The sequence below is a fragment of the Peromyscus leucopus genome, chromosome 22 (genome assembly GCF_004664715.2).
Source record: "Peromyscus leucopus breed LL Stock chromosome 22, UCI_PerLeu_2.1, whole genome shotgun sequence".
NCBI lineage: Eukaryota > Metazoa > Chordata > Mammalia > Rodentia > Cricetidae > Peromyscus > Peromyscus leucopus.
In genome coordinates, this window is record NC_051081.1 from 43,520,269 (window position 1) to 43,535,281 (window position 15,013).

Sequence of the window (15,013 nt, forward strand, 5' to 3'; positions counted from 1 at the left end):
TGCAGACAGAACACTGTGTATATATAATAAATCTTTTAAAAAAATAACAAAGGGACAATTGGGGGACTGCAATGACTTCTCCACAGTTAAACAGGGAGAGACTCCACAGCACTTCAGTACTTTGGGGGATAAAGGATAGACTTATCAGTGTTCATGGAGAAACAACACTGATTTATATGTAGGAGATCTGAGCTGAAGCACTGGGCATTAAACATTATACGGCTCCAAAGAAATGTGCTTCTGGGCACACTGTGTCCTGAGCCAGACTGCTGACAATTCCAGTTCTGTGGCATCCATGTCAAGCTAAACATAAAAGGACTCTTACTGCAAGAGCAGCGGTGACCTTTCTTCAAGTCTGAACTGCAAATGTTCAAAGAAAAAAGAAAGAGAGGAGAGAGAGAGAGAGAGAGAGAGAGAGAGAGAGAGAGAGAGAACGAACAAAAGAAAGAAAGAAAGAAAGAAAGAAAGAAAGAAAGAAAGAAAGAAAGAAAGAAAGGAAGGAAGGAAGGAAGGAAGGAAGGAAGGAAGGAAGGAAGGAAGGAAGAAAGAAAAGCGGAGAGAAGAGGGAAGGAATGTGTATAAGTCACTAATTTGCGCCTTTTATTTTTTTCTGATGTAAGACACTGAGGCAGGGCCTCATATAGGCCACCCTGACTTCTGACTCACTAAACACCCAGGGATAACTCAACTTCTCACCTTCTTGCCTCTGTTCTCAGGCACTGGGAGCACAGGAATGTGCCACCATGCCCGATGTTTATGCTGTGCTGGGGATCAAACCCAGGGCTCCCACGAATGCTAGGCAAGCACCTTAAGCTATCTCCAAAACTTTTAAAGCTGGCTTGTGGTATGATCACAAGCTGATCTAACCTTCCCAGGCCTATACCCTGTTTATTTCAACTGCCCATCAGATTTTACCATGAGAAGAACGCTCCCATCTGTTGATGTCCTCTTTTTCACTATACCGTAAAATACTTTCCTCTTTCTCTGAGGATAACAGCTGTCAGAGAGACTGATACGGAAAGACAACTCACCCTTGTGGTGGCGATGTCACACACTCTGCCCTCATCCTGCACCGTGGAACATCCATCGTCATCCAAGAAGCTTCTCCCATCTTCCCTGGCTGGAGTATGGGGTGCGCACAGGCATTTAGCGACTCAAGGGAGAAGAATGTGGTCCTCTGGTCGTACAAGCCAAAGCAGATGCTGGGAAGTCAAGCCCACCTGCAGAGGAAAGCACCAGGAAGCTGTCACTCCAAGGTGGAGACAAAACCAAGGCATTCTGTCATCAACTCAGTGCTCGAGCACGTTTTCCTGATGAGACACAAACCTTCAAGCCCCATGGAACTTTGGTGGAGGAACTGGTCTTTTCCCACGATAGAACCATTGCTCCACCTGAACTCATAGATAGAACTAAGGACTCCTAGAACTTGACTACAGCGGAACATCTGGAGCATCACATCTGTCACAGGCCATGAAACATCCAAGATAAACTGGGCATTGGAGTTTGGACCTCACTCACTTCCTACATAGTTGCTTATAAGAGAATTACTGTTCTCCTAGCCGATCCATTGAGGATATATTGTAAAGTTCAAAATGAATATACTTCAATCCATTTCGGAGGCAAATTTATAGGGGTTACTGCTCTAATAGAGTTAATCCCACTGCTACAGTTTGAAATCAATAGATTTCAAGGGCCGGCCAAATTCAATTCCTCTTTATTGCCACAATGCTATATGTGACAGATCAAAGATGATTTTGGATCCTAGTGCAGAGTTCTCCACAAACATGAGGATGTTCCTGCATGGACTGGGGGGTTAAGTTTACTTCAAAACAAACAAAAGATAACACTGCGCTCTCTCTCTATCTATCTATCTATCTATCTATCTATCTATCTATCTCTCTCTCTCTCTCAAGTTAAAAAAGGCAAAAACAAAAAAATCCCAACCAAGTAAGTCTTGCCTGATGTTGACATATTCCCATAGGTCTATGCCAGCATTCAAACATCTCTCCCTTTATTTTTATTTTTATTTTTTTCATGTTTTCCAGTCAACACCAGCCAAAAGGAGGAGGGGGTAGTCATGGAGAAGAAGAAAATATCGATGTTGAGCAGAAGACAGGCAGGAAGTGCCTGTGGCGGCTACACCAGCCATTAAGCAAACACTCAGTGTGGTTGAAGACCTTCTAAGGCCCTGGGACCTCACATAGCACACAGCAGCTGCTCTAACACCCCAAGAGCTCACAAGCCCTAACCCAAGCAAACATGTGAAAACAAACATGTCTGAACAATGTTCTGGGAACAGTGCAGGCAGAGCCCGGGAAGAACATGGTGTACAAGTTGGCCCAAACAGGGACGGAGCACATCCTGACACTCCATGGGGGCAAATTTCCATTCCTAACAGACGGTCATGAGAATGATCCAGAAGGGAAATGAGGCTCCATGCAAGCTCAACGTCTCAGGTGAGTGGAACTCTTGATAGAAAAGCAGAGAAGTCTCTTTATAAGGATGGAGAACAGGATTTCAGACATTAAAGGCTCCTGTGTCCTCCTCCGGCCCCTCAGTCTCCGATTTTTCCTCTCCCTCCTCCTCTTCAGTGCCTCCCGGCTGTACCTTAGACATTCGCCTCCCAAGCACAGGCAGAAATGCTACAGTGCCTCTCATCTTTCCGCTCAGATACCTTTCAAACTGCAACATCCTTTAAGAGACAGTGAACCTGGAGATAATTAACCCTGAACAGCTTTGATATCACTGTGCTCATTACTGAAGGAAGAACATAAAGAGTACTGAGGCTCTTGAAGTTCACTGCTTTGGCTCAGCACAGAATGGTCAGGGCTGACCCAGGGACACAGGGTGAGGCTACACCAAAGTGTCCTCTGAACACAAAACTGTACCCAGGGAGGCCTGCAGTCGATGTGTCATGAATAAATGACATCCCAAACAGCCACTTCCTCCCTGCCACCTAAACTCAAAATTCCTGGGCCTTACTAGATTTTCCATCACCTTGATGACTGCCGAATGATGGAAACTAGGGAGATGGCCCGGTGGGTAAAGTCACTTCCGTCAAAAGCCTGAGGACCCGAGTCTGATCTCCAGAGACCACATAAAAATGCAGGCTGTGGCATCACGTCTTTGTAATCCCAGCAGGCTGAGACGGAAAGATCCCTGGGGACCAACGGCCAGCCAGCCAATAAGAGACTCTGCCTCGAAGGAAGTAGACTACATTTCTCTAGATGATACCCCAAGTGGTCGGAGAAGGAAGTGTGGACCTCCAAAGTGCTCTCCTCTTCCTGTTTCGCAGCCCCATCCGACGTTTGTTTCTACAGGTGCCTACCAAGGTCGTCAGGGTTGATCAGTTCAAACAGAGGGGTCGTCAGCAGTGGCTTAGCACTGAACAGGTTTCTGACTTTGTGATCCAGCTTAATCCTGGCAGAAACCTACCACGCTCCCTCGAGGCCTCCGTCTCTCTGCAGAATTCCTCTTTTTGCAATAACTGAATTATCTTCGCCAGTTCCTCCAGCCTGGCTGTCTTTCCCGGTGAGTTCACCACGGCATTCAAAAAACGTACACAATGACAGCCTCCATGACTGAGGGAAAAGGTGAAGGGTAAGTGAGGTAGCAGATGCTTCCCTCATCCAGACACACCTGACGTTCAATCTTGGAACCGAGGCCAGGGGAAAGGAAATGGATTGCAAACAGTACACAGGAATGGCTATGGCTTCCCTGGCCCTGGCCATCGGTATGGGGTGACCTTTAAAACTGTAAAATTGTGCCAGGTAAATCAAAGAAGATTCTCCTGACGGCATTACAGTCCTGGCCCGTGTCCTCTGTACCCACACACGATTCTGTATGTCCCCATCACTGTCACACCACATTCTTCTGAAGTGTTACCTAGACGGAGGACACTGCCACTTAGGTGCAGGGCCCCCGCCAGCCATCTTCGTATTAATCATCGCTGTCTGAGCCGGGCGGTGGTGGCGCACACCTTTAATCCCAGCACTCGGGAGGCAGAGCCAGGCGGATCTCTGTGAGTTCAAGGCCAGCCTGGGCTACCAAGTGAGCTCCAGGAAAGGCACAAAGCTACCTGGCAGAGAACACTGGGAGGGACCAAGCAGCTGCCAAGACCTATCCAGGCCCAGGAAACGCAAATGAAATCGTCTTATCCTGGGCAGTCCCCAACAGTGGAGCATCTTAAGGCCAGATCAAAGGTCAAAGGTCAAACCCTCAGAGGTTCTGTATTTTTAGACACTCCCAAAACCTCCCTTGCACTGACTCCAGGCTCCAAGGGGGCACTTCCTCGTGACTAGAGACCCGGGTACCTTGCCAACAGGTAACACACAAGGTACGCCGCCAATAGCATCTCTACCCTTGTGATTCATCAATGCATAGAACTTAGTAAAGTGGAAAGAGGCTTATTCACAGTTTCCTGTGAGTTTTGATGTAAGTCTGTGTCTTAGTTAGGGTTTCTGTTGGTGTGATTAAACATCATGACCGTGAGCAATTCAGAGAGGAAAGGGTTTATTTGGCTTACAGTTCCACATCATAATCTATCCACTGCGGGAAGTCATGACAGGAACTCAAACAGGGCAGGAACTTGGAGACAGGAGCTGATGCAGAGGCCAAGGAGGGGTGTTGCTTACTGGCTTGTTCAACATGACTTGTTCAGCCTGCTTTCCTTCTTTCTTTCTTTTTTTCATTTGTTTTGTTTTTTGAGATAGGGTTTCCCCTTGTAGTTTTTGGTGCCTGTTCTGGATCTCGCTCTGTAGACCAGGCTGGCCTCGAACTCACAGAGATCTGCCTGGCTCTGCCTCCCGAGTGCTGTGATTAAAGGTGTGCGCCACCGCCGTCAGGCTTTCAACCAGCTTTCTTTCTTTTTTTTTTTTTTTTAAAGATTTTATTTATTTATTATGTATACAGAAGAGGGCCCCAGATCACATTACAGGTGGTTGTGAGCCACCATGTGGTTGCTGGGAATTGAACTCAGGACTCCTGGAAGAGCAGTCAGTGCTCTTAACCTCTGAGCCATCTCTCCAGCCCTCAACCAGCTTTCTTAAAGAACCCAGGACCACCTGCTCAGGGATGGCACTACCCATAATGGACTGGGCCCTCCCCCATCAATCACTAATTAAGAAAATGCCCTGCAGCTGGATCTTAAGGAGGCATTTTCATTTTTCCTCATTTCAGAGGACTCTAGCTTATTTCAAGTTAACATAAAACTAGCCAGCAGAGTTTGATCAGTTTTTTGATACCAGGAAATGAGTTTCTGAAATTACACAGCTCACCTTAATCTGTGATGAGGACCTGGGAAATGGTACCTACTCCTGGTCCCAACAACTTCCCTGGAGACATCTTGATCTTACAAACTTCCACAGTAGACGTCTCCACCTTGGAACTGCTGCTACTACAGGGCAGGGTGATTGCTTCTTTGGGAGTGCCCCACAGATTTGGGGTATTTAGTGGTATCAAGAGGCCCTAGCAACTACGTACCAAGGTTATGACAATCAGAAATCTCTCCAGAGCTGGCAAGATATTCGTAGCAGCAAAAGGCATTTGTCATCAAGGCCAAAGGCCTGAGTTCAATTCCTGGCGACCACACAAGGAGAGAACCAATTCCCACGAGTTGTCCTCTGACCACAAGCACACCATGGCATATGCATGTACACACACACACACACACACACACAAATAAATAAGCAAACAAACAAACAAACAAATAAATAAATTAGTTTTTAAAAACCCATTAAGAAGCCGGGCGGTGGTGGCGCACACCTTTAATCCCAGCACTCGGGAGGCAGAGACAGGCAGATCTCTGTGAGTTCGAGGCCAGCCTGGGCTACCAAGTGAGTTCCAGGAAAGGTGCAAAGCTACACAGAGAAACCCTGTCTCAAAAAACCAAAATAAATAAATAAATAAATAAAAACCCATTAAGAGATTCTTTTAAATGTCTCCAGCCCCTGTCAAGTGGTCAGGTTAGGAAGCAAAAATTATCTCCAGTTGAGACCAGAGCTCTACAAATGAATACAGGTTCAGACTCCTGTTTGCAGCTGAGCACGCAGTGATGCTTCCCTGAGGACATGATCCATGGATTGTCCTCCAATACTTATTCCTTTAGAATCAGTCACATCATTTCATACCATGATGCCACTCAACAAAAACCTTAAAAATAAGGAAAGATTAGGGGCTGGGAAGATGGCTTAGTAGGTAAAGTACTTACCACACAAGCATGAGGGCCTAAGTTTGGATCCCAAACCTGCACATAAGAGCCAGTCATGAATGACATATACCTATAATCCCAGTCATGGAGAGGCAGAGACAGGCAGATTCCTGGACGTCACAGGCCAGTCAGCCTAGCCAAATAGGTGAGTTCCAGGTTCCATGAGAGACCCAATCTCAAAAAACTAAGGTGATAACACAACCAGGATCTGAATTGATGTCCATGGCTCCTGCTACCACTGAGGGCTGTGTGGATACCCTGGTCTGGTCAGCCACCTGAGACCAAGTTGGTGTCATGGCGTCATGCTGCTGCTGCTGCTGCTGGAGCCATACTGATCTGGGTGGCCAGCACTGCCACCAGGGCCATGGTGACATCCTGGCTTGAGCTGCAGCCGAGGGCTCTGTGTGTTCCTGAGGTCCTGCTGCAGCTGGGGTCTGTGTTGACCTCCATTGCCCATGTTACTACGGAGGACCATAGGAACCATGCATGTTGAAATCCGAGGGTCGTGATGAGCTGGCACTGCCCTTCAATGGCCCTGGAAACGAAGCCCTGCCCCTCACTGGCCAATACAGCTGAAGAGCTGGCCCCACCCCTCACCACAGGAACAGGAGAGCTGGCTCTGATGGATGCCACATGTGTAGAAGAGCTGGCTCCGCCTCTCGCTTTGGTGGGGGGGGTGCAGTCCCAGTAGCCTGGAATGACCCAATCAGCTATCACCCAGACCCACATCCAGGACTTTGACCTTCGGGAGCACATGAAGAAACTGGCCCTGTGGAACTACAGCTACAGGATCTCCACAACTCAGGGCAACAGCAGGCTGTCTGAGAAGAGTTCGGTGAGGATCTGGTATTGATGGTGTACCAGAAGCCAGAGGCCTGGAACCTGATCAAGAGTACCTTACACAATGAACGTTTGCAAGTGAAGCTGAATGGACAGGGGGATATACTGCACGACACACTGCAACTCCCAGTGCCGCTAAGACAGTGAAGAGGTGTAGGAAAGGTAGTAAAGATGGAGTAAAGTGTTTTTTGTCTGTCTGGTTGGTTGGTTTGCTTTTAATTAAATGTTTTATTTTCTTTGCGGGGGATGCTATGGGGGTAAAGGGAGGATATGGAGGGACTGGGAAATGAGGAGGATTGGAGTGCACGAAGTGAAATTCCCCAATAAAGAAATTATGTTTAAAAAAATAATAAGGTGGTGAAAGGTTAAGAAAAACATCTAACATTGGCTTCCGCCCTCTATCATGTATTCATACAAGTGCTTGTGCTCCCACAAACAAGCATATATGTATACATGAGTGTGCGTGCACGAATGCACATATACACATACCAAGCATACACATGCACAAAGCAAATCTAACCTTCTCTTAACTCTCAAAGTATGTGTCATGTGACTTGAGTATAAGGATAGAGGTTCTTCACTATGATAATCTGTCTTGTGTTTCCTAGGATGATATACCATGCACATATATTTGTGTGGCTTCATGTATATAATCTGCTTTCTGCAATAATACTGCTCCTGCTGAATACATCCACACCTGACCAAAGCTCTCACCCTGTAGAAACTCAATGAATATCTTGGAGGAGAAAAAAAATGCAAATGCATGTCAGTTTTGTGGCCTTGCCACTACCCATCAATCTCACATACCAATTTTTAATAAAATCTGAGGGTAATAAAATTATAGGAATAATAATGGAAGATGAAATTCCATCCTGCCTGTGTCTTGCTTAACTAATGAGAATTTTCATCCAGTGTTTTGCTCCAATAATATTAAAATATCACAATCAGGCTTCCATAATTGGATTTACTGTGCTAGGAGAATTGTACTGATATTTAAATCCTATAATCCAAAGCCATCAGAAGAATACACCTTCCAGTCGATGCTGACAGTGGATTGCCATTAATAACCCTGAACTACATACTTCCTGCAAATTATCAAATTTCAACAAGTACTTTAATACAAAAAAAAAATCCTTGAATTCACATGATTTTTTTTAAAACTTCAATCGGCCCCAGAAGGAAAATGAAAGCTTCTCAGGTTCTAATATATGCAAGGATTAAAAATAAATTTATAGACGTTCCGGTTCTCAGTGAGTAGCCTGGTTAGTGCTTCCTAAAGCGAAGTCTCTAAATTGTACTTGAGAGATCAGTCAAAGTTCTGTTTCTCTCTCGAGTATCTGGAAAGCGTGGATGTGAGAGCATCTCCATCAGTCCCCAAGGCCTGGAGCATGCGTAACTAAACACCGCCTTCCCCTCCTCGGGTTCTGTTTCCAGACAACCTCCCCTGTGGGATAGAAGAGCAGCAGGCACACAGCTGAGTCACCTTCCCAAGACAACCTGTGACAGAAAAGCAGAGACAAGCAGGCCAGAAGCTGCCTGGGGAGGTATGCCCACATAGATAAGAGCATCACACAGTCACTGACCCCAGTCAGTCACCGCTGAGTATTAACAGGGCTCTCAAGTCACTCGGAGTGGTCCACGTGACTGCCACCCTTCCACCAGCCCCAGGAAGGAACTCTCCTAGCTTGATGTAATCAACCTTGCCCAGGGTGACTGATAAAAAAAAAAAGGTTCCCACTGCAGGCAGGAAGGTAAAACGGCCCATTTGGGGAGCTGAGATCTTGCATAGTCTTATCTCTCTCCCTTTCCGTGATATGAATGACAAGCAACTGAGCTGAAGCTCCAATGAACAGAGGAAGCGGCTTTGCAGGATGCAGAGGAACGGTTTCACACAAAGGTGATAGCAGTGTGTGAACCGGTCCTAGGAAAACTTCCTGAGGGCACTGTAGCTAGAAGGCCCACCGTTCACATTTCCACAGTATCCTAAGGAAATAAATTATAAAAGTGTTAAAGACGCATGCAAGAAGATGTCCAATGCATCATTAATTATTCATAAGTTTGTACCAAGAGCCACCAAACGGGGAGACCCTATACATCCTAGAGGTAGCCACAGAGTGGAGCTCTCTGCACCAGTTAAACTCACGGAAGGAAGCAAAGCAGCAGCCTGCTGTGGGATGGTCTGTATGTCAAGTTGCTCTGATTGGTCAATAAATAAAACACTGATTGGCCAGTGGCCAGGCAGGAAGTATAGGAGGCACTAACAGAGAGGAGAAAAGAGAGAACAGGAAGGTGGGAGGAGTCACTGCCAGCCACCGCCATGACAAGCAGCATGTGAAGACGCCAGTAAGCCACGAGCCACGTGGCAAGGTATAGATTTATGGAAATGGATTAATTTAAGATGTAAGAACAGTTAGCAAGAAGCCTGCCACAGCCATACAGTTTATAAGCAATATAAGTCTCTGTGTTTACTTGATTGGGTCTGAGCGGCTGTGGGACTGGCGGGTGACAGAGATTTGTCCTGACTGTGGGCCAGGCAGGAAAACTCTAGCTACAGCAGCCTCTGGGATCAGGTGGGCCCTGCTATCTGGCCTTCCATTCTGGGCTCATTTACTCTCTATCATGTTCCTATCTTGTTTTTGAGTTTCAGTTTCTTAGTTTCCTAAGACAGGATCTCAATATCTAACCCTGGCTGGTCTTCAGCCCACTCTGAATTCCAGTCTGGCCTTGAACTTGTAATGTTCCTACCTCAACCTCCCAAATACTCTATAAGTATATGTGCACCAAGACACTCTATGAACGTGGGGTTTCTGCATTCATTTTACAGGTGGGGAAACGGTGAACAAAGAAACAACTGAGTCAGTGACTACTTAAGGGGAAAAAAGTGGGGGAGCGAGTGGTGATGGCGCACGCCTTTAATCCCAGCACTCAGGAGGCAGATGGCTCTCTGTGAGTTCGAGGCCAGCCTGGTCTACAGAGCAAGATCCAAGACAGGAACCAAAACTACACAGAGAAACCCATCTCAAAAAACCAAGAAGGAAGGAAGGAAGGAAGGAAGGAAGGAAGGAAGGAAGGAAGGAAGGAAGGAAGGAAGGAAGGAAGGAAGGAAGGAAGGAAGAAAGAAAGAAAAAGAAAAAAGGTCTCATGAAGGTTGAGGCTGGCCTTTAAACTCACTCTCTAGCTTCCAACTTCTGATCCTCCTGGCCTGCACTCGAGTGTCGATGTTCCAGACATGCACCACCATACCCCAGCTTATCACACGCTCAGCACTGAACCCAGGGCCGGTGCTGGCTGGGAAGTCACTCTACCAATGAAGCTACAAACCCAGCCCACGAGTCAACAACTACTCCGTCACGTCTCTGCGGTTTGAACTCAAGCAATGCTCTGAAGCCATTCTCCTACCCACTAATACAATAGGCCTGGTCAGAAACGTCAGGCAATGATGCATTGCATGGCAATGGTCCTGCTTTGTAAAAATATGCCTGAGTTGATAATAGAGTGGGGAAAAAAAAAGATCTGTAATAACATACACCAACATGACATGTGCATTTTTTCTGCATGATAGAATTACGCGTGACTCTCACTTTCGACTCTGCATTTGTCAATGTTGTGTAAATTTCTTGAAGTGTGTTAAGTCTTAGAAAATACTTAGGAGACAGTTCTATCAACATGGAAAGATAAAAGCGCACAAGCAGCCTGGGTCGGCAGTTGAGCAGGAGGGGAAAGAGACCCAGACATGAGAGGGATTTACAGCAGGAGGGGAACTTAGAGGCTCGCCTGTGGTGGAATCATCAGCTCGGGGTGTCCCTGTGTCCTGAGGTAGAATCTCTCGAGCTGCTTTAATTCACTGAAAGCTGCTTGACCCCAGGGGCTACCTGGGAGGACAGAGAGCAAAAGGCAATGTGGTGAGCTTGCCCTCGGAGCTCATTGGAGAAAATTACGAAGAAAACAGGTAAATAGGAACTGCCATAGAAGGTAGGTGCCTGTCTGTTCAGAAGGGGGATAGTCCCTGCTGGAGGAGGGTGAGAGCGTTGGAGCCAAACCTTGAGGGGCACAGCAGGTGTGATCACAGGACACAGGATGGAAGGCAGTTCCAAATAGCAGCGGAAGCTTATGCCAAATAGGGGCAGAGGAAAGCCTGGGGTGGGGATGAAGAGCAGGAAAGCATGGGGTTGAACCACAGTGGAGCCATGAACTAGAGACATTGACATAGTTTTTCTTCTTAAAATGTCGAAAGATCTCCACCTGTGTGGGTCACCCCTTTCCTGAGCTAGGGTAAGGGATGACCCAGGAAGAAGGAACTGGGTTACCTGTAGCCATACAGACTCCCTTGAAACAAGGAGTCCACAGTGCGGACCTCCAGAAATTTCTATAAGAAACTTGTTTCCATAAGAAACTTGTTTCCATAAGAAACTTGTTTCCATAAGAAACAAGTCAGAAATGGCAACAACAACAACAAAAAAAAATCTCCAGGCATAAGTGCTGTTCCTTAGATGTCTAGAACGGAAAGTGCCCTTGGGCACCTCAGTCCACAGGAATTCCTGGGAGCTGAGATGGCCAATATCGAATTCTAGGAGAGTCATCAAAAATGCATGCAGGAATAAAAACAGGAACTAGTTTCAGTAATTCATTCCTCTTTTCGAGTCTCCTCTCTCCACAAGAGGCAGCACGCGGGGCGGGGGGGGGGGGGACCTGCAGAGGAATCTTCAAAGGGGTGTACCCTGACTTTTACTAATACCAACTGCAACTGAGCAATTCCTTCCATTAAAACAGGGTTGGGGTAGCATCAACAGTATGGCGCTTGCATCAGTAGACACTCTGGATAATCCCCAGTCCCGCGAGAGTTGCTGCGAATTTCACGAAATACCACTTAGGCTCATAATTACTTTGAATCCGCAGTCATTACATACCGGCTCCTACGTCTTCTATAATGATTTCATAAAGAAGCACATATGTGACTTAATCATAAACTGGTTTTAGTATTTTGATAATAAACACATTTCAGTAGGGCCGTGAGTCCTTTACGCCCTGTGGACTTTCTATTTCGCATTTTAAAACACTGTTCCAGAAAATGGTCCGTGGCTTCTCTGGTGGCCACAAGGGCTTGTTCATGGCACAAAGAAGGGTTTGTGAGTTCCTTGACTCTGATGAGTAAGTCACATCTTGCTCTTGTGTCAACCTCCATTGGCTCCCATCTTAGAATTAAAGCCAAAGTTCCCTCTGCTGTTCTCTTTGTTTGCTTAGCTCCACCAGCTTTTACCCACAAGCCTCTTCCCCATCATCCTTAGTCACACCAGTGAGGTGTATGCCTGCCTCGGGGCCTTTGCACTAGCTGGTCTCTTCCCAGAATGCTCTAGTCACAGGTGCAATCTAGGCTTGCTTCCTTACTTCCTTCAGGTTGGTAGTTCAATGATGTGACCTTGGTGAGACTTCTTCAGCTTATCCTATCTAAAAATCTCACTACCTAAGGCTGGAGAGGTGGCCAAGAGTTAAGGGCACTGGCTACTCTTCCAGAGGACCCAGGTTTCATTCCTAACACCCACACGGCAGCTCACAACCGTCTGTAACTCCAGCTCCAGGGGATCCAATGCCCTGTTCTGGTATCCTTGGGCACCAGGCACATACCTGGTTGACAGGCGCACATGCAGGCAAAACACCCATACACACACACAACAACAACAACAACAAAAAAAAATTAAGTGAAAAAAAAATAGATAAATAAATAAAAATAAAATAAAACATCATTATCTCCTCAAAATCCTATTTCTCTTCCTGACTTATTTTTAATCATTAACATTTGTCAGTCCCTAAAATATACTTAGAAATCAGGCTGGCTCGAAGGCTCCATAGGTAAAGGTGCCTGCCGCCAAACATAAAAACCTGAATTCCATCCCTGGAGCCCATGTTGTAGGAAAAAGAACCAATTCCCACAAGTTGTCCTCTGATCTCCACACACAAGCCATGGCACACATGTGTGGGTATGTGTCAAATGCATGCATGCACACACACATGCATACACACACACTAAATAACTAAAAATGTAATGAAACAAAAATTATAATATATATACATACACTTAGAAATACGTGTTTTCTACTTCTTTATCTTGCTTATTAGAAGTCTTAGTCTCCTGTACACACCAGAGTACAAGTGCCTACACCCTTGACTGACACACAATAGGTTCTTACATTTTACTTGCTGAATCAATTGACAAAAAATATTGGTCAACCGGCACTTTTCACACAGCTTGGCCATAAGCTGCTGCCATTCCGTGTTAAAATTTTAAAGTTCTCTTGCCCATTCAGTTAAATGAGAGAAAAGAAGAAGAAAAAAAATCACCACCAATGTGCTTTTGAAATTATGGCCCCAACTTCAAGCAGAAAAACAGCTTACTTATCAGGTACTGCAAATGGGAAACACATTTTCCTTTCATCAAAGACAGGTCAACTGTAATACACACACACACATACACACACACACACACACACACACACACACACACACACACACACGCATATACGCACACATCATTGAATCAAGTGTGTTACAAAACAAATACAAACAAGTAAATGAAAAATCAATAATAGGGAATAAAACCAATGAAAACACACTGGGCATTTTGTAGTCAGGGAGAAACTGGTTGATAAAATCATCACACAGACTCTACCTGGCACGTGATAAATGGAAATAAGCAGTGCTTAGATTCGTGGCACTGGTGATAAATCACCACATGGTCACGGCTTCCCATAACCTGCAGATGATGAAAATGAAAGACAGTATTTTGAAGCGCACCACAGTGAACTGGCAGATCAGACACAGCGGAGCTGGCATCACAGGAACACAAAAGCACCACGTCCCACCCTGTCTCTGGAAGGGCTTTGTTTTAAGAGCAACCACGGCTCCTCTTCCACTGAAACCTCGCTAAGCCTGGACTCCTCCTTAGAAAACGCAGTCAAGGGCTGGAGGTGTGGATCAGTGGTGGAGTGCTAGCCTAGCACTCATCAGGGCCTGGACTCAGTCCTCTGGACTACCGCACTCCCAAAGAATTGTTACTCAAGGACAAATAACGTCCTAAGTGACACTAATCACATAGCTCCTGATGATGTTCTCAAGTCCTTCAGATATGAAACACTCATTCACTAAAACCTCCCTGAGTGACTCATGGCAACACAGCTATGTAGCTGTGTGTCTCCATGTGTGTGTATATATGTGGTCCGCGGTCAACCTTGGGTATCTTCTTCAGTGACTGTCTATCTTATGTTTTGTGACAGGGTCCCTTATTAAACAAGGAGCTCAACAATTCAGCTAGGCCTGCTAGCTAGTGAGCCCCCAAATCTGCCTGTTTCCCCCACACCACCCCACCCCCAATGCTGGGATTACAAGCGTGCACCACCAATGCCCACCTTTTTTAATGCACAGGTCGTGGAGTCGGAACTCATGTTCTCATGCCTGCTCAGCAAACACTTGACCAACTACACCATGCCCTTAGCTCTGCAGCACAGCTCTCTGAGGTTACTGTCTCTACTCTTCTCCTGCCTCTCCATACGTGTTTTTGTTGAGGGCGTCTCTAAGCAGCCAGACCCCAAAGATGCTTCCCAGTCTGCATGGTTTACAGGACAGTGGCATTGGTCACTCGGGAACTCCCTAGGCCCTGCCGTTCCCTACCGCTGACAACATTCTTAACTGTTCCTCCCACGTCTCTAATGGCATTTCTAAGTCCCTAGGGAATCCTCTGCTCAAATTTTAAATTTAAGGCCGCCAATGAAATACCTTCAGAGACCACAAGCAGCGTGCCCAAGATAAGAGGAGGAGGCTCCCTGGCCACTATGAAAAGCATGCTTGTGCTAGCTCGTCCAAAAGGCTGAGCTCACTCCAGCTCACCACTGTCTCTCACCCATGGGTCTCAGGAGGCCACATCATCCAATTTGTCAGGAACACTCACAAATCTTATTTTTACAAATTTTTTAA

The 15,013-nt window shown here is 46.2% G+C and overlaps 1 protein-coding gene across 2 annotated transcripts in view; it reads right to left on the reverse strand.

Annotated features, from left to right (window-relative positions):
- Nucleotides 1-15,013, reverse strand: part of Kcns3 (potassium voltage-gated channel modifier subfamily S member 3) — a 49,880-nt gene that overhangs the window by 15,973 nt on the left and 18,894 nt on the right. For both annotated transcript variants that reach the window (XM_028867626.2, XM_028867625.2), the window contains exon 2: nt 1,032-1,220. The gene's annotated coding sequence lies outside the window, so the exon portion shown is untranslated. The remainder of the gene's footprint in view (nt 1-1,031; nt 1,221-15,013) is intronic.